The sequence below is a fragment of the Dermochelys coriacea genome, chromosome 21 (assembly GCF_009764565.3).
Source record: "Dermochelys coriacea isolate rDerCor1 chromosome 21, rDerCor1.pri.v4, whole genome shotgun sequence".
Classification (NCBI taxonomy): Eukaryota; Metazoa; Chordata; order Testudines; family Dermochelyidae; genus Dermochelys; species Dermochelys coriacea.
The window spans coordinates 8035596-8054950 of record NC_050088.1 but is presented as its reverse complement, the minus strand read 5'-3'; the positions used below and the strand labels follow the sequence as shown (position 1 = coordinate 8054950).

Here is a 19355-nt window from a genome sequence, read left to right as displayed (position 1 = left end):
TTGTTCAGTACAATACCAGAGCCAAATGCAGTCTCCAGGCTATAAAGATCCAGTAAAATTAGGATGGAATGTGTCTAGGAACTTAGCATTACTGTTCTCTACCAACATATCTCAGTTGAGTGAAGAGAGCTTTTAACTGATAAAACAGTATAAAATTTCTTGAGAATCTATATAGAAGTACTTGTTGGTAAAGGATTATTTCTATAGTTAAGTATGTTAATATGCTGGGAAGGACTCCAGGAATTTAACCAAAGCATTTAGCAAACAATGCTCAATCCTCACACTTGCCAATGTAATTAAGTATTATCCTCGTATTTGAGTGGGGAAATTTAAGCAGAGAGGCTAAGTAATTGACCCAAGATCACAGAGAGGGAGTCGGTGTCAGAGCCAGGATTAAAACTCGAGAGTTCCTGTGGTCAGGTCACTAAACAATTTGGAAATATCTGAGATGTTTGGGTTTTTAATATTTTTTTTAATTTGGGAGTAAGGTGCTGTCTGTGTGGGGATCTCCTGGATGGTTTGCTTGGGGATCTGTGAGATGGATGCATTTTCTTTTTCTCCTATATGCTTCCTGGCTTAGATACCACTATTAGACCCCTTCTGCTCCTTTTCCAATTAAAACAAAAGAAGTGTAGTTGCAGCCATATGTGTAGCTTTGATACTGCTGTCATGGAGGATGTCTTGGCGCTGTGGAGACACAAGTCTTGATTTGAGGGCTACAGTAACAATCATTTAGACTGGAGTAATTTAGTCAGCATTCAGTTTTCAAAACATAGTTTTGCATATAGTTATTATCCTGCAAACCAGTGAATTCAGAGAAATTCAGAAGAAAAAAAATTGTCCCTGTTCATGGAAATATAACCCATGCAGTTCAACAGTGGACAGTTAAAATACCTGTAATCTGTTTTGGTCCAGTCTACGGAAGGGATCATTGGGAAAAAATGTTCTCCCTTTCAAGTTTAAAAAAATAAAACCCACATATTTTTTTGTTGTTGCTACTCTCTCTCTCTCATTATTCATCCCAGACATGCAGAAATACAGAAGCTCAGGCTTTTCTGGATTGTGTACAATTATTTCTCTATCTTGTTTGCATCTGAAAGAATTTTGATGCAGTTCCAGCATAGGTAACCCGGTGCACTTTCACCCATTTCACTGAGCTATTCTGCAGAGAAATTGTAACACCTCTTATCAGGCTTAAAGCTATGATGATCAAATGGGACATGTTACCACAATATTGTAGCTGAAACAAAATCACGCATACTACCTGCTAACAAAAGAATTGATATTTTTGTATCCGTTTTCATGAGTTTCAAAGCATTCTGCACAAACAGCAACAGAAAGGTACATGCCTTGTGCAGACACAAATGTTAGACTATCTGTAGATGAAAGCAGTTAAACGTTGCCAAGGACTACGTATGGAAGGCATAGAATAGTAACTGTTCCCCTGTGTCTGCTTTACGTGGATCCTCAAGATGCTCACTGAAGTTTTACAGAGCAGTAAATAACTACGGGATTCTCTCGATTAATAGTTATGGGGCTACAATTGCTGGGTATTTACAGTACCTCACAGTACCTGCAAATTCCACCTGATTAACTAGATGCAGGTGCAAAGGCAAATCATGGCCTTGAGACTAATCCTTATGCCTAAAATATTTCAGCTCTGTGTTTCTGAAGCAATACTTTTTCTCTCCAAATATATGAGGAAAATGTCATACAAGGATAAAAGGGCAGTGTGAAATGTGGAGATCAGAAAAGGATATTTACCAGAAGGGAGAGAGTGTAAACATGCATGCCATGAGTCCAATGAACATAAGGTCAATGAAATAAAAAATGTCTCCGTGCTCATAAGGGGGTCTATGCCTTTCCAGTCGCGGTTGCACAAATTTAGACTGGTAGGAGAAACAGCTCTCTGTTAGCAGTCATGCTGCTTCCTGTTCCAAATCACACATTTCAAGATGCTCTCAACGCTGCATGCAGCTCCTCCATTGCTTGATGCTATCAGACTGATCCTGTATGTTAAATTCATTTGCAGTCGTCCAGTGATGAGTGGAAGGAAGTTTAGACTAATCATAAGGCATGTCATAGCTAATGTTAAACAGTCTACCAAAATAGACTGATTGTTCTGTAAGTGAGCTGCAGAGGTAATTAGAAGCTTCCTCGGAGGGAAGCTGTGAAAAATGCAAAAATCCTGTATTGGAGCGTAAATGAAATACTCACCTGTCCTTATAAGGAGTAGAGCACTGACTTCTCCCCATCTGTGAGAATGGTACAAGTCTTCACAATTGTACCTTGTTTATTTCATTGTATGTTAATCCCAAACCCCTCTTCTAATCTTTTAAACCAAGAGTTGTACACAGCAACAGGGTGGTGTCTGTGTCACAGAGTACTGGATTGCGTGTCTGGGGTTCTGTGATTTATTTTTGGGTCTGCTAGCTCACTTGCTGATGACTTTGGGCGAGTCATGTCTCCATGTTGTGCCTCAGTTTCCCACTCTCTAAAATAGAAGTCAATAATACTTACCTTCCTCAAGGGGTTGGAGTGAGGTATAATTGTAAAGTGCTTTGAGCTCTCATAGAAATGAATTGGGAGAATATCTATTTCAAAGTGAGATTGAGCCCTTGAGGGGAAAACCTGCAGGTTGAAACGTGGCCACAGCCTTGGACTACAGAGGGCGCTGCTGCCCCTAGCAACACCCTCCACCACAATTGCAAAGTGTCAAAAGCCTCTGCTGGAACATAGAGTTCTCCAGCATTCGTACGGCTTTATTGGCTCCAAAACAACCTGGAAGAAAGATAAAGCTGGGCTGTAGAGTGGGGGGCCGCTCTCATCCAGTACAATAGCCAACAAGCGGGCCTGCCTGTTTCTCACCCCCGCACCTTCTACAATGCCTGTGTTCCCTGAGAACTGACATGACCCTGCCTCAGAGTGGGAGGAAGAACGGAAGGGTCTGTTTTTGACTGAGCGAGCGGCAGGCAGAAGGAATAAGGTAGAGTGAACTCTTACAATCGGGCTCTGTGTTTAGAGGGTTCCTCTTGCTTGGCTTTCCGCTCTCCTGAAGCCTGTTGTGTTTGCTTTGCAAGCTGTGTTTTTCCGTAACGTGCAAATTCCTTTCCACCGAGCAGAGGTGGGTACAGACGCCTTCTGAGGAGGATGCACTGAATGGTGGTAAGGTTCCTGAAATTGCAGTTAACCCTGAATGTGGTGGGGTTGAGGGATTATTGCAGTTGAATGCCCCACTGCATGGAGCAATTGCGGTGCTACAGAGCACACAAATCTCTAGGTAGAAAAGTGCTGGGAATGGAATTTGTCAGAGAAACTTTTCTTGCCCCAGCCAGAGCTCACATGCTACAGCAGGAGGTGTAGAAAAATCCAAGAGCCGACCTCAAACAGCCTGGTCCCTTTGTAGAAACAGCATTCCCAATCTCTATGTGTTGGAAACAAATAGTTCAGCGCTAGGAATGTAGGTGGCCTGTTACAAGCTAATTGAGAGGTGGTCTCTGCCCCACAGAGTTTAACATCTGAGACTACAGCATTGACTTTACAGAACAAATTACAGCCTGCTCCCGGCAACCTGGAGCCACATTTCCTAGCAAACACTTGGGCAGTGTGTTTTTATTAAAGATGAAGGTGGCACAGGTTCAGGTTAAATGTGAGTGCCCTTGTTTTGTCCATGGCTATGGTCCTGTGTACTGAAGTAATGAAATCAAAAGCATTCCAACCTTTCCATTTCATGGTCTAAACTCGATTACCCTAACACAGACCGTTCCTTTAAGGGGCTCTTGTTTGCAAGATCTTTGCTCCCTTCTGTGATTACAAGGGGCTTCGGTGCACAGACCGCATCTTCATTTAACAGACCTTCTTGTTCCCAATTTCTACTGCATTTAACCCCTTGACTCGGGGGAAGTTTGTTCCTTTTAGGAACATGGTTTTTGTGGAAAGCTCTGTGTTTTCATCTAAAGAAAAGGAGTACTTGTGGCACCTTAGAGACTAGCAAATTTATTAGAGCATAAGCTTTCGTGAGCTACAGCTTACTTAGCTCACGAAAGCTTATGCTCTAATAAATTTGTTAGTCTCTAAGGTGCCACAAGTACTCCTTTTCTTTTTGCGAATACAGACTAACACGGCTGCTACTCTGAAACCTGTTTTCATCTAGTATCTCTAGTGGCACTATACTTATGGTTCTTCCATTTTAAACGCTGCTTTTTTCCAAGAGACTCCATTGGGACAAATGTTTTCCTGCCCAATATAAGTCAGAATTAAATCTGTCTGCCATTGGATGGGGCAGCGTTGTCATTTGTGTGAAGCATAAGCTTTATTTTCGCACAGACTCTCAGTGGGTCATTCTTTGCTTAGATGGTTGTTTAAAGTGAGTTTCACTGTGGCTCTTTGATATGATCCCTGGATTTGCACAGAGGCTTTCGTATGTGGCTGAAAACAAACTCATGAGCCGTTTGGATGCTAAAAATCTCATTAGCGTCAGCGGAAAGACTCAGGGTTGTTTCCTAGAGTAATGGCTTGTTGTCCATATGCTCATATTTGAAGCCAGGAAATGAATGTGGAAGCACCATGCCAATGGGCTCTCTGGGTAAGAGTGCATGTGCTGGTGCTTGCAGTGGGATCAACCCCAAGGTACAAAGGCAGAGGCTTTGTATGGCTGGCTGGCTGCCTGCTGATCTTGGGTTAGCGCCACCATTTACACCTACAGCCGCCTAGGGAAGAAGAATCAATTGGTTTAGAAATTGGGTTGGCATCAGAAGGTCAGAAAGGATCCTGAAGAGTCTGGGCCAGTGCTCTGTGCAGCAGTCTGACCTGTCCCAGCCATGATGCACATTGCAATGATGATTCCTGAAAGCCCCATGCGCAGGGTCCTAGGGCCTGACTCATGCTGCTTTGCCTTGCTGCAAACCCAGAGGCCTGATTTCTGCTCCTAATATGGGCTCGTTGTCCCAAAGAAAGGGGCAGCGGCAGTCGTTAGTGCCCCCACTCTGTGGCTGGATAGACCAGGGGGACCTGGGTTAAAACAGTAGGGAGAATAGGTACCTTTTCATCAAAACTATGATAGATATCATGCCTGGGGGAAGTTTATTGGGGCCTTTATGATGGCCTTGGCCACTGTTCCCCCCTTTCCTTCTGTCAAGCCCCCGGCCCAAGCGCTCTGACTGCAGGATGCTAAAAGGCCAGATTCAGCAAAGTTTATTAGCACAGGCAACCTGCCCCGAAAGCTGGCCGGGATGGAAGGTGGATAGTGCAGTCTCCTTCCCGTGTCATGTACTTTGACATTCATACCCACCAGAGCAACATTACCCTGGCTGCAGCATTTCTTGGCAAAACAAGTCAAGGGCATGTTGCTTCCTCTCAGCCACACCGGCAAGAGGAACCGCCATGCCCTGCTCCGACGCTTCATGTTCACATAAGCCCTTTGACGCATGGATCAAATGTTAGTTCACTGAGCCTCCCAAGACCTGGCGGGGAGGTGAACGTTAACTCTAGCTTCCAAAAGAACCATGGAGCTACTGTGGGACTTGGCCCAAGGAGTGGTAGCAAGTCAGTGGCTGCACCTGACTCCAAGGCCCCTGCAAGGATGGGACTCAAACTTGGGGGACCTCAGTCGCCTGCTCTAGCCAAGAAACCTCATTCCCTCCCGCAGCTTGAGCTTGAAGTCTGGAGTCCTAAGCGTCTCCTGCACTGATCACTCTCCCGCACTACTGTGGGTGCTAACACCAGGTGATTCTTACAGCAGGGAGGCCATCTGGGCAGCAACAAAAATGGACTTCTGTGCCCACCCCAATGACCTTTCCGCTCAACATTAATGACTCCCATCTACCTGGATGCTGTGGGACAGAGATGTGGTAAACCAAAGCTAGAACAAGAGACTGCAGTGCACTGTCTTAGGCCAATCTAGCCTTTTGTACGTGTCCTTTATTGTGTTCATGGAGGAACACTAACCAGAGTCTCAAAAGTACCTAGCAACAAGCAGATGCCATGGGGACAAGTCCAGGTTTTCTAAACGCTTTGGAAAATTCTGCCCTTAACATCTGTTCTTCAGTTCCCCAAGCCGTAAATATTTCTTTCAGCCCAGGGGCTTTCATAATGATTGATAAAGAACTCGGGGATCCTAGGCTAAAAAGTGCTGTGAGGAGCAGTGTATTCCTGTTACTCGAGCTTTGCTGCTGGTGGGTAATGCATTTGCTCTGTAAATAAATCAAAGCTTTCTAGGGCGGTCCACACTGCCCCCTCTGTGCTGCACAGACCTCTCTGTTATACCTGTGCCAGGCCCCGGAGCTGCACCAGTGTCAGTGAGAAGGGAACTTTGGCTTCTCTGTAGTGTTTGCTAACTGAGAGCAGTGGCTATTTAACAGTACGAAGCTGGTGCTTTGAACAGAGCTGAGCTGTGTCTTGCTCAGATGTCTCATGGGTAGTGGTGGCTACAGAACTGCTACCGCTCTCTCCTTTCCTTCCAAATTTCGGGGCTTGTCCCCTGCAGCTGCTGCACCTCGGAGCAGAGCTCTAGGCTACCCCTGCTTGCCCAGGTGCAGATGGCTGAGCGGGATTCATAAGGCATCATTGGCGGGTACTGGGCTCCTAGTGAAGGTGGCCTTTTAAGTCAAGGTCGCAGCAGACAGCAGCATCCGCTCATCTTTCAAAGGCTTTATTCTTGATTGGGGCACATCACAGCATGTCTCAAAACACCTCCCCCTGAACAGTGTCTCGGAGGCTTATCCCTTTATCATAAATCAGCAGCAGAGCTAATATTCATGTCTAGGAAGTGAGATTGTATCAGAGCCCCATGCTGGGCTTCGAACTGGGCGCGTGGTGAGGCATGCATGGGTTTGGGGTGTGAGGGAAAGGGGGGACTGTGGCAGGAACTCTTTATCAGAGAGGAAACTGTACTGTACTTAAACAAGAGAGAGAGAGTTCTGTGTGCATGCAGCACCTTTGCCACGACCATTAAAGAACATCTGCTACAGGGCACGCTCTGCCATCTCATGTTAGTACCCTGGGCCGATAGGTGTGTTGCATACATGCAATAGTGTCAATCACATACCAACTAGCAAACAATTAACTAATGGCTCAGATTATACTCAACGTTCAGAGGACAGGGTAATTCAAGAAGACAAAATACTAGAGGTTCTGAAACGTAAAGCTACCTGGCTGTGAACCGAAATTTCCCTTAAAAATATTTTTTTAAGCTGACACGATGATTGGCTCCTATCACGCTTTTCATTCATAGATCTTGACATGCCTTACAAAAGTGATCAAGTATCACTAGCCCCATTTTGAAGAGGGGGAAACTGAGGCATGGAGCGAGAGGAAGGGATTTGCCCAAGATCAACCAGTGAGTCAGTGGCAGGGTTAGAATTCAGATGTCCTGACTCTGAGTGTCAGGTCTAGCCCCTTCCCCACACTGCATCCCTTAACTTCTGATCATACTAATTCTGAATGAAATTCCTCTTTTGAAACTAGAGTTATTAGCACTTTTGAGGCAGATTCTGCCCTGATTTTCACCCCAATGACAGTGGGATTGCTGTGAATAATGGCAGAATTAGGGGCTTACTAATTTTCTTTGCTGAAAATGTGTTCCTTTCCTTTAAACAAACAAACAAAACAATGTCTGTTTGTGTTTGTGGAGCACCTAGCACAACAAAACCTGATCCGGATAGGCACTGCTATAATATAAATGCTTAATAATAATACATTAGTAGAGGTTCTGCCCAGATGCGATGGGCTGACCCACGCAGAAGTTACAGAACCTCTGGGACATTTCCATAAAGGCAGGGGCTTATGCTTGCTACCTGCTTTCCCTGGGAGAGAGACACAGATGCGTATGGCTGTATGTGAACAGCGTGCATAACACAGTGGACACCACTATAAACGGGGCATTTGTCTCCAGCGGACACTCCTAAATTGGCTACGCTGTTTGCAGCAGCCCCCATGCTAAGTACAGAGACCAGCCTGGCAAACAGAAGTACTATGGCTGGAATTTTCAGAAAGGTTCAACGCCCTGGGAACGCACTGAAACAAGTGGCCAGGTGGTTTTTCGGAAGAGCACTTTGGCAAATTCAGACCCAGCTGTGGGGGCTGAGCTTTTTGGAAAAAAAAAAAAAAAAGCCCCAGGAGATGGTAAACAGTCACATTTTAAGGACACCCACCGGAGCTGTTATGTTTGCTTGCAGAGTTGGATCCAGTTCGTAGAGCCAGCCAGACCTGATTCCCCCAAACTTTTTGCTCTCTACGCAACACTGAGAATGTGAGGAAACTATACGGACTCCATTTGGTTCCCAAGGCCTGTATTTACTGACGCTAGACAAAGCTACAAGGCCTAGCTAGGTAAGTACACTGCTGCCCAGTTAGCTTCTGGTGACTTTCGCAATAGGAGACTGAGACCCACTAGAGAATCCCAAATTATCTCATGGAGGGATACTGCCCAGTTCCTATAGACTACACTAACCCCTAGGAGAAGCACATTCACATCTCTAAGGTTATTTTGGGGAACAAAGGTGGCAGGATTGGTCCCATGGGTCATAAACACGTCAGTTACAGCCTCCACCCTGCCAGGTCAATCAGCAGAGCCGGGAAAGTCCAATTTCCCTCCAAAAGATCTAAAATTGAAAGATGCTTCAGTAGTAAACTTAAGGTCTAAAGCTATGTGTGACATCTTGTTAGTTCATATATTCACAACTGAATATCCAAACCTTGACAAAACTTAAAGGGTCCTCTAGATTTTTCTGCCACATTGATAAACATGCTGGATTGTAACAGGATAGTTCTAAACTAGAGATCGGGGAGGGAGTTGAAATATTTTGCCCATCTTCAGAATCTTATACAAGGGGCCTAATCAAAACTAGTTCTGCTTATTACATTGCTGTTGTGTAAATGTGAGACTAAATAAAATTATCTCAATGTCTGAGGTGTCTAATGAGAAAAAAAACAACAACACCAGAATGACCCTAGGGGCTTATTGTGCATGGCCTTTATTGTTGTTTCCTTCACAGCGCCCTCCTGTCTGTGTCACTGGGGGCTTCACTCTGCCCATGGAGCCAGCCCCAGACACCTTCTCTCCAGCAATAGGTGGGCCTAGGTGTGTGGTGGGTGGAGCAATGATGCTAGCCCCGCCTCAGGTAACTATATAGATGGGATTGCAGGCTGCGCCTGCTCCCTAAGGGGGGGCCTACCTAGGCACTCCCAAACACATGCCTTCCTGTCTCCAGGCTTTGTGGGAGCATCTGCTCCCCACCCAAGGTAAGCACAGGGGAGAGGACTCCCTGTGTTCTCCTCTATATCGTGATCCCAGTGCGAAGGGGCGGGTGCTGCAAGGTGCAGGGCGCTGTCTGCACTCATGGAAGTTAGTGGGGATGGAAGGTGGATGACCAGGCACCTAGGCAAGGTCCAGGGAAGGAGTCCAGGACTGAGAATCTGAACATGCAGTTCCACATCTCAGCTCGTTAGTGGGCAGCGAGTCACTGAAGAGCTGCTGTTTTGGCAGTGTGTGCGGTGGTGGGGGTTGGTGGCTTTTGTTTATGGCTGTGTTACCCAGCTCCTCTAAAAGGGCCCTTTGGCTGCAGTGGGGGATGGAGTACCCCGGGGGGTCTGTATGTGTATTACCTGGAATGCCACGTATGTTCCAATCCGATGGGCCCTATTGTTGCCCGGAGTCTGTCTCTGAAGTGTGTGGGAGGCTGGGGGTGTATGTTACAAGGCAACGCAATGAGGCCATCCCAGGTTGATCGAGTTTCGAGACCTGACATTCCCTCTTCCCCCTATCCTGCTTCTCACATCCACGGCTGAGCGTCTCCCTTCCCCTGAGGTTGTGACCAGGCTGGTGGCAAAAGGATGTCTGTGAGGAGGGCAGTTTTCTCTCACTGATTCGTAGGCCAGGAGGGATCCTGGTGATGATTAATCCTGGGCCATCATGCTCGGGGGCTGCTGTACAGGATGAGAGGCAGTCCTCACTCTGTAATAGGACCCCGTCTGTTCTGTTCTGTTCAGGTTTTTGTCCTATGCTCATCACTGGAGTATCTGAGTCCCTGGAGGGACTTCTGAGCCTTTCAGGGTGGAGACAGAAAATTGCTCCTGTGTTTATTTTCACCCCTTTGCATAGGGCTCAGGTTTTTACATAGGAGAGAGCAATGCAAATAGGCCCTCAGCTGGGGGTGCTGTGCAAACAGGAGGCAAGCGACCAGGACCGTTTCCTCCTTTCCCCTCCTGGGTGAGGCTGGGGCTATAGATAGGGCAAAGGGCCCTTTCTGGGACCTGCTCCAGGTGGGTTGGTCTTCGGCAGCTTTTGTAACAGATTAGAAGAGGCTCCAGGGGAAAACACGGAGCAGGGCCTCCGCTAGTGTAAGGGGACATAGTTCCACCAGAATCAATGGAGCTGCGCTGCTTTACACCTGCTGAGGGTAGCCTGGTGCCACCAGGAAACTCCTTCCCTGGCAGAACTCCCTCTTTTCAGACTTTCCCGGACACCAGCTCCCTGGGGTAGCCCCAAGAGAGAGGCATCTGGTTTTCATGAGGGTCGCTGGGAGACCACAGTCAGACAGGCCTAGTTCAGCACCCTTCAGTGCAGCCAGTCCAATGCTGGGCACTTCCCTGAGACAGCTGATAGTGACACGGAAGCTCAGTCGCAGGTAATTGGGGGGGGGGGGGGAAGGATAGCCTTGTGGTGAAGGCACTGGACTGGGACTCAGGAGATCTGGATGCAGCTTGCGGCTCTGCCGCAGCCTGCGTGTGTGGGCTTGGGCAAGTCATTCCATCTCTCTGGGCCTCAGTTCCCCATCTGTAAAATGCAGCTAGTGATCTATTCAGCCCTTTTTTGTCTTATCTGTGTGGAGCGTAACCTCGCCAGAGCAGGGGCTGTCTCGCACTGAGTATAGTAGGTGCTACAGCAGGGCAAAAAGACTATTATTATTTGGAGGCGGAGGGATGGAGAAGCCGGTATCACCATAATGCACCCCACAGGGCCCAGATTCTGATCCCCTTAGTTCCATGGCATAGTGCCTTACTTCTCAATGGCACTGCTCGAGGCTAAGGTGCTAAATGCCCCATGTGGTAGGAGATCAAGATCTGACCCTGGGGGGTGTATTGGGGCAATCTGTGCTTCTCAAACTCTCTTCCTCTAAATAATAATCAGCCTTTGTTCTTGCACCATTCATCCAAGGGGCCCGTTGTGCAGCCCGAATGTGCTTAGTCAGCCAAGCTTCCCGTTTTACAGTGAGTTGGCAAAATCTCACACTAGCTGGGAGTCCTGACTCCCAGCCCCATTGCTTTAGTCACTAGGCTCCGATGCTTCGCAGTAAGTGTGAAAAATAACTGCTCTCTCTCCTCTTTCTTTCCACCTGCTGTTTCTGCTGGCTCCATCTTTGCATCCATTTGTTCTCTTCCCAGCTGGGAGCATGAAGATGCTCAGGACAAGCGCGAGGCGTGACCTCAAGTGCGAGCCAGCCGGGGTTCCCCTGGATGTTCGCTTGCTCTGAGTTACTCCTTACTTCCTGGTGTCAATGGGCCTGGGCACTTCCTTCCAAGCTGTTACCCTGCTTCCTGGGGAGCAGAGGTCTGGCAGGAATCTATTCAGGGCAGGAAATGAGTCTTTTTCACATGTCTGTTTCTTTACAGCTCACAGTAGGGGGCTCTGTGCTCTTTAGGGACTGGATTTGGGTTGTATGCAGAGGACCAGATTCTGCTCCCAGTTACGCAGGGTGTCTCCACCCCACCCTGAGATCAAAGGTGTAATGGAGTGCAGAGTGCAGCCTGGACCCTCTGTTCCTCAGCGTTTCAGAAAGGTGCCCAAATCTCTTTCACTTCCTGGAGGTCCCTTGGAAACTGCCAGCCCTGCTCCTGGAAGGGGTTAATCTCCTGCGGGCTGTGGGGGAATTGAAAGTGTCTCTGTCACAGGGGTATCCAGTCCCCTCCTTTAACAGGCCTTCAGTGCAAAGGGCACCATTTGCATGTCTGTGGGTGTTTGCTTTGGTGCCTGGCCAAACTCACTGCGGTGAGGGAGGCAGGGAGCGGACCCCCTGCCAGTCACCATGGGTAAGGAACAAGCAGGAGCAATTTCAAAGGGGCTTCTGCCTTCTCTTTGGTCCCCACACTCATCGGCAGCAGTCTCCCCTGGTGGTAGAACCATTCCCTGGCTGGGGTTTAATTTGTGAGCAACTTTTAGGGTGTCTCACCCTTACTAGGAAGGAAAGATTTTGCAATGGGTGGGAGGGGACATAAAAATCTCGCTCATTCACACTGCCATGGATTACCTGCCTTGGCACGCTTGCCCCTGCACTCTGGTGCTCTGGCACGCATGTGCACATGCATACACATGTGCACACACACTCAGATCACATTCTGGAAAATGTGCCTGCCTCCTTATTTCGCATCCCCCTCACAGAGCCTGCCTGGCCTTCAGGAAACCTCCGTCCACCATGTGGCTGGGCTCTGCAGTGAAAGCAAACAATGGGATCCCCAGAGACGACAATGCTCCATTGTCCTTTGAAGCTACAACAATGAAACAATAGCCCACAGTCTGCTTAGTTCATTCCCGGGCCCGCCCCCTGCAGCAACACCCTGTATCCCTGCTGCTGCCTGTATTTGGGGGCTCATGCTGTCCCCATAGAACCTCCCAGACTCTGATTTGTCCTGGATGCCCCAGCTGACACACATGCACCCCAGTTGTAGCAAGATGTCCCTCAGAGGAGAAGGAAGCCGCCTCTAGCTGGTCTTTTATTGTGATGGTTTCATTACTAGCGATGGAAAAGTCCTATTAAGTAATCCCATCCCTCCCCACCCCAGAGGACAATGGAGCGTTGTTGTCTCTGGGGCTGGCCATTGTTTGCTTTCACTGTAGCTGTGGTCCCTTGAGGTTAGCTGATGCCTCATGTTCTTGATGATGAGGGAGAGGCTGTTATAACACAGACTCTTCTCCCACATGCCTGCCGCCCCCTGTGGAGGGGCAAGCAAACCGGTGCGGGTGACAGAGCCATGGGAGGGGGGCAAGGGGACTTGGTAAGCAAGGGAGAGCAGGGATGGGGCTTTAGGGGGCATTGCTACAGCGCCGTGCGTTCCGAGGGAGTTTCACCAGGTCAGGTAGCTGGAGCAAAAAGTGCCAGAGGGCTTTTGAGCAGAAATGGGAAAGGGGAAAGATGCTCGTGGACTGCAAAACCCCTGGAGTCCCCCGACCCAGCACCACAGCCCCCTTACCTTGCGCTGCCAGGCCATTTGTCTGGTTTGAAGCTGGACAGCCCTCTTTTCCCATGGTTTTGTCTCCTGTCCACTACTGAGACAAGACCAGATGTGGTTTTGTCCGGGATGGTGGACAGGGGATGCTGTTTTGAAGAGCACGCCATGCCACCCCGGCCGGTCTAATCTTGCATGCACCGTGTGTGTGAGGTCACACTGGTGGGGTGGGAGGAGAGAGATAGTTCCTGGGAGTACCAGAACATCCAGTATTCTGGGGATGTGGCAGTGGCTACCCTACCCCTACAAAGTCCCCAGGAGCCAGAGCTGCAGGGAATGCCATGCTGTGATTTTTGCGTCTTTCATCGCACAGGCGTGAATTCCCTTGAAACATGCCAACCTGGTTGCAGCTGCCTATGGGGGTGCTAGCACTTCCCAGTGCACTGCGACAGTTGCCCCATTGGCCTTGTCAGTGGGTCCCACGCACTGCAGCAGGAATTTGAATGTGCATATCACCAGGAGGAGCTGGTGTTGTTTCAGGCCCTATGGAAATGCAGAAAGAAGACAGGGATGGAGGGCAAACAAACAAAATGAAAATCTGCCGCAAGGAAATTTAACTAGGTCCCTGATTTTTGCTGTTGTTAAAATCCCTTCCCCACTGGGTCCTGGCTTGCATACAGAAGACTGTGGTGATTCAGACCAAGAATCCATTTTATCCAGAGATAAGCATGGCCTGAAATCTGAGGCATCCCTGGTATCCAAGGGTCCAGGCATCCCTGGCTGGCATCAGGGCTCAGTGGCACCATTCAGATCCAATCTCTATAAAGGGTCAAATCAAAGTCCTGGATCCAGGATGGCCCAGTGGACAGAGCACTGGGCTGAGAATCCGACCTGGGTTCTGCTTCTGCCATTGAGCCTGCTGTTTAAGCTTGGGCAGGTCTTGGTGCTCAGTTCTGCCCTCTGTAGAATGTGGGAAATTCTAGCTGCCCCCCTCTGGGGTGCTGTGCGATCAAGGGATGAAAATGACCATCTGAGAATGTCTGTGCAGCTGAGTGACCCCTGATTGGCTAAGAACTGTGCGCACTCCAGCTTGTCCAATCTTGTTGATCGGTGCTTCCCAAACGATTGGTCCCCGACCCACCAGAGGATTGCGGGAAGGGTCTAGATGGGTCACTACTTCCAGGTGGATTAGTCCATCATTCACGGGGCCCTGGCTTAGGCAAACATACACTTCTTCCGACTCAGTGTAGGGGGGTTGGATAGTGAGCCAGCCCTGTTCTCCCCCAGCAGCAGCCGCTCCTGTCCCACAGGGCTGGGCCCAGCTCCCTGCTTTGGGCGTTGTGCCCTGATGCACAGTGTCGCAGAGCTGCTCAGATTTGGCCGGGCTGCCCCTCTGTGTCTCTTCAGCACCTTGCACAATATACCACCCTATTTATTGGCCAGTGGACGCTACCACATGATAACTGTTTAAAACTTCTATGACTATTTATTCGGTAACCTTCACCTTTGGGGAGGTTTGAATCCAGCTCCGTACATACAGGATTGCTGGGTCTGGGATTCTGCTGATGGTGGGGTAGGGGTAGTCAGCTTCCCCACCATAGCTGACATCCAGGTGCCATGTTCCCCCAAAGTTTGGGAGGGTTCATATCTGCAGGAGGTGGGGCCAGGCCCCTCTCTTAGTACCTATCAGCAGCCAAACCCACCTGAATAGGTAATGAATGGAGGAGAGAAAAGAGCCCTGAGTACATTGTGTTTCCAATGGGCCGAGAACAATTGCTAAATACAAATCACACAGAGAATGGAGAGAGAGAGACAAAAGAGAGAACCCCAGCACAAAGGAGAGGAATGAAATGGCAAGTAAAGTCAAACAAAAAGGAGCCAGGCTGAGACAAAAGAAGGGAACAATATCCCCGAGGCAATCGGCTCCCGAACAATAGGGGCAGTGACAGCAGCACAAAGGCACCAGTGTTTGCAAGTAGACGTTATCTCACACAGCCACTGGCAGGCCTGGCCGTGGCGCTTCTATTTTCAGGGTTGCTTTTGTGCGGTGCTGAACAATATTCCTTGCATGGTTGCAGATATAAAGATGAGGGGGGTTTGGGTTGCTCTTCCCTTCCCAGTGCCAGCTCAGTTATAAAACCAGACTCAGCCCTTCTGAGGACGGGGAAAGGGGGAGAATGTTTGGCTCGGCGTAGCTGGTTCCGTTTCTGTTCCGATGCTGTGGGGGGCCCAGTTTTGTCGGGTCAGGGGTGAGCATCTTTCAGTTCCTGGCCTGTTCTTTTCCTTTTGCCTGTCTGGACAGTGCTAGCGAGATGGCTATAGAAACACAGCTACCCACAGTCTTAAGAGTTCCCTGGCGGGGATGGGGAATGGGCGAGCAGGCCTTGCCTGCATGGGAGATTTCAGCCAGGGGTAGTGAGCCACTGTCATAACTATGCTGGTGGCGCTCTGTTCTGGGTCAGTTCCATACTGATGCCTCAGCCACTATCAAACCAATGCCTCGGGATAATGCCCTGTGCCCTCAGGGGTAGGAGGCACTCATCGTAGTCAGTACTGAACCAAGGCTATAGCTAATACCGACCTGATGTTTCAGCAGGGTGCTGGAGCTTGTGGTGCCGTTGAGCTTCCCATCTGGAGGATGTTTAAAATGGAGGCCCTGACTAACTGTGGTCATTAAAGAACCTGTGGCACTTTTTGCGAGTTTATGGGTGTTAACCCCAGCGTCCTGCCCAGATGCCAAGGAAGGGGATACTTTCTGCCTTCCGAAATTCTCTTCTCCTCACCTTGCAATTTCAGTTGGACATGGTATTATTTTTGACTTCCTGAGCTAAACCACTGTGTTCCTGTGCATTGCTATGCAGCTGCTGCATCCTTTCCCAGAGGTGGCTGTCGGGCAGTGATTGGTTTAAGCCAGCTGGTAGTTTCTGCTTTCTCCATCAGGCAGTTTGGAGACTCCTTTGGAATGAAAGGCGCTGCTCTTCTTGGCTCCACTCCCCAAGCTGCACATTTGGCCGAGCACAGCTTGTGGCCTGGAAAGCACACCTGGGCAAACCAGAATGGTCGCTTTCAAATGTTTACGTCTTCACTTGGTTGGCGCTGATAGAAGACGCCTCCCAAGTCCTGCTGGAATCAGCCTTGCTACCGGCAGACTTGGAAAAACTCCCTGCCTTTGTCCCTCAGTGTGCCCCTTCACTCCCAGCTGCTTCCTGGTCCATTACACCTGCGCTGCACCAGTGACATCGCTCGCGCTTTGCAGCCTTTCAGGCGAGGCAGGCAGCGAGCTGTACCCATGGTGCAAACGTCACTCTCTTTGCTGCTAGCGCCTCCTTCTCCTTCCCTCTCTGGGGGTTTGTTTCATCCACCTCTTGTGTTTCGTCACAGGGCACTAGACTGGGACTCAGGACACCTGGGTTCTGTTCCTTGCTTTCCCACAAAATTATTCTTCTGTAGATCCCATAATGCCCCCAACTTTCTGCTTCATGGCTGTGACCCAGTCTACCACTATTTGGCAACAGCCGGCCTGTTTTGCTGCATATTAGGTTACAGTAGTAAAGTTTTCTCTTCTTTTATTCAACAAACAAGCAGCCAAGTCTCCAGGACTGAATCTGTGACTGGGCCCAGCCATGAAATAACATTCCTATGTACACTCCAAATCGTCCACTGCCCTTCTTGGACTTCACATGGGACCTTCTTGTGTCACTTTCCCTCCCCCGGCCCTTTTCATGATCATCCCACACTTTGAAAACCACAAGCCTTACATTGCATGAAACTAGGCAGCCACAAACTGTGGAGGTTTCATCAAGCTACTGTAAGTCATGCAGAAAAAAAGTCACCTTGTGGAAAGAGAAGTCAGGGTGTTGAGAAGAGAATGCTATAGAAGCCCCATATCAGCACTGATCTCCTAAGACACCCAGCTTTAGCAGATGGGTTTAGCTTTCACTTGAAAGGCCTTATTTCTGATATTGATCATGTTATCTAAAGAATACATCCTGTTGCTAAATTTGGCTGTTTTCTTAGTTCAACAGCTGCTGTTGCAGAAGGCTAAATGGAGTTTCAGTGGAGGTGGGTTTTGCATACTACGAACTAATGATGAATCCCTGATTTCACATCACTGGAGAACAGAGAACCTAGACTTTCTAGAAATGCTGAAGTAAGTGGTGTTGCACCATGCCACTTCCTGCCCCATTTGTACTCACAGCATGACCAGACTTAAGGACAAAATACTTTCATGGGAAAATATTTGGGACTTTAAATCAAAACAAACTAGCAGCTGTTCTTAAAGTGGAAAGTGGTTCTCTAAAAAAGACAGTGAGACACGAACAGTGCTGTCCATGCAAGGGCCTGATTATGATCTGAGCTAAACCAGTGTAAATCAGGAGTCATTCTACAGAAGTCATTGGAATCAGATCAGTGTGAAACTAGGGCATGGGGGAGGAGAACCAGGCCTATAAAACAGTATCACTTTAAGAGTCAAAATATTTTTTTCTACCTGTCAGCACTGCGAATTCCCTACTGAGAAGCAAGCTGGGTTCTTTCTGTCCTGTGCACCTTCCAAGCTCTCACACCTTCACTGTTAAATCTTTAACAAAAACATCCTTTATCTAAAAGAAAAGGAGTACATGTGGCATCTTAGAGACTAACAAATTTATTTGAGCATAAGCTTTCGTGAGCTACAGCTCACTTCATCGGATGCATTCAGTGGAAAATACAGTGGGGAGATTTATATACACAGAGAACATGAAACAATGGGTGTTATCATACTGTGCGCACTCCAGCTTGTCCTATCTTGTTGATCGGTGCTTCCCAAACTATTGGTCCCCGACCCACCAGAGGATTGCGGGAAGGGTCTAGATGGGCCACTACAGTGGGGGGAAATAACATGGGGAAATAGTTTTACTTTGTGTAATCACCCATCCACTTCCAGTCTCTATTCAAGTCTAAGTTAATTGTATCCAGTTTGCAAATTAATTCCAATTCAGCAGTCTCTCCGTAGAGTCTGTTTCTGAATTTTTTTTGTTGAAGAATAGCCACTTTTAGGTCTGTAATCAGTGACCAGAGAGATTGAAGTGTTCTCCAACTGGTTTTTGAATGTTATAATTCTTGACGTCTGATTTGTGTCCATTCATTCTTTTACGTAGAGACTGTCCAGTTTGGCCAATGTACATGGCAGAGGGGCATTGCTGGCACATGATGGCATATATCACATTGCTAGATGCGCAGGTGAACGAGCCTCTGATAGTGTGGCTGATGTGATTAGGCCCTATGATGGTGTCCCCTGAATAGATATGTGGACACAGTTGGCAACGGGCTTTGTTTCAAGGATAGGTTCCTGGGTTAGTGGTTCTGTTGTGTAGTGTGTGGTTGCTGGTGAGTATTCGCTTCAGATTGGGGGGCTGTCTGTAAGTAAGGACTGGCCTGTCTCTCAAGATCTGTGAGATTGATGGGTCGTCCTTCAGGATAGGTTGTAGTTCCTTGATAATGCGTTGGAGAGGTTTTAGTTGGGGGCTGAAGGTGATGGCTAGTGGCGTTCTGTTATTTTCTTTGTTGGGCCTGTCCTGTAGTAGGTAACTTCTGGGTACTCTTCTGGCTCTGTCAATCTGTTTCTTCACTTCAGCAGGTGGGTATTATAGTTGTAGGAATGCATGATAGAGATCTTGTAGGTGTTTGTCTCTGTCTGAGGGGTTGGAGCAAATGCGGTTGTATCGTAGAGCTTGGCTGTAGACAGTGGATCGTGTGGTGTGCTAATAAGCAATGGTCACATAAACACCACCCTATACCGGAAACCTACTGACCACTATTCCTACCTACATGCCTCCAACTTTCACCCAGATCACACCACACGATCCATTGTCTACAGTCTGGTTGTTTACTTTGGTTAATACCCATTTAACTCCTTGACCAAATAACCTTTTAGATAAAGGAAGTCTTTGTTAAAGATTTAACAGTGAAGGTGTGAGAGCTTGGAAGATGCACAGGACAGAAGAAACCCAGCTTGCTTCTCAGTGGGGAATTCGCAGTGCTGACAGGTAGAAAAAAATATTTTGACTCTTAAAGTGATATTATTTTATAGGCCTGTAGCTCACGAAAGCTTATGCTCAAATAAATTTGTTAGTTTCTAAGGTGCCACAAGTACTCCTTTTCTTTTTGCTTAGTTCAGGTTTCACTGGCTGTGTCAGTGTTCTGAATGGGTTTAA

The 19355-nt window shown here is 48.1% G+C and overlaps 1 protein-coding gene across 6 annotated transcripts in view; it reads left to right on the top strand.

Annotated features, from left to right (window-relative positions):
- Positions 1-2763: 2763 nt before the first annotated feature.
- Positions 2764-19355, top strand: part of SOX13 (SRY-box transcription factor 13) — a 93225-nt gene continuing 76633 nt past the window's right edge. For 2 of the 6 annotated variants that reach the window (XM_038380243.2, XM_043500506.1), the window contains exons 1-2: positions 2765-2986; positions 8175-8328. The gene's annotated coding sequence lies outside the window, so the exon portion shown is untranslated. Of the gene's footprint in view, positions 2987-8174; positions 8329-9160; positions 9241-19355 lie in introns of those variants that run through there. The other 4 variants (XM_043500513.1, XM_043500507.1, XM_038380246.2 and 1 more) reach the window with 4 other exon arrangements.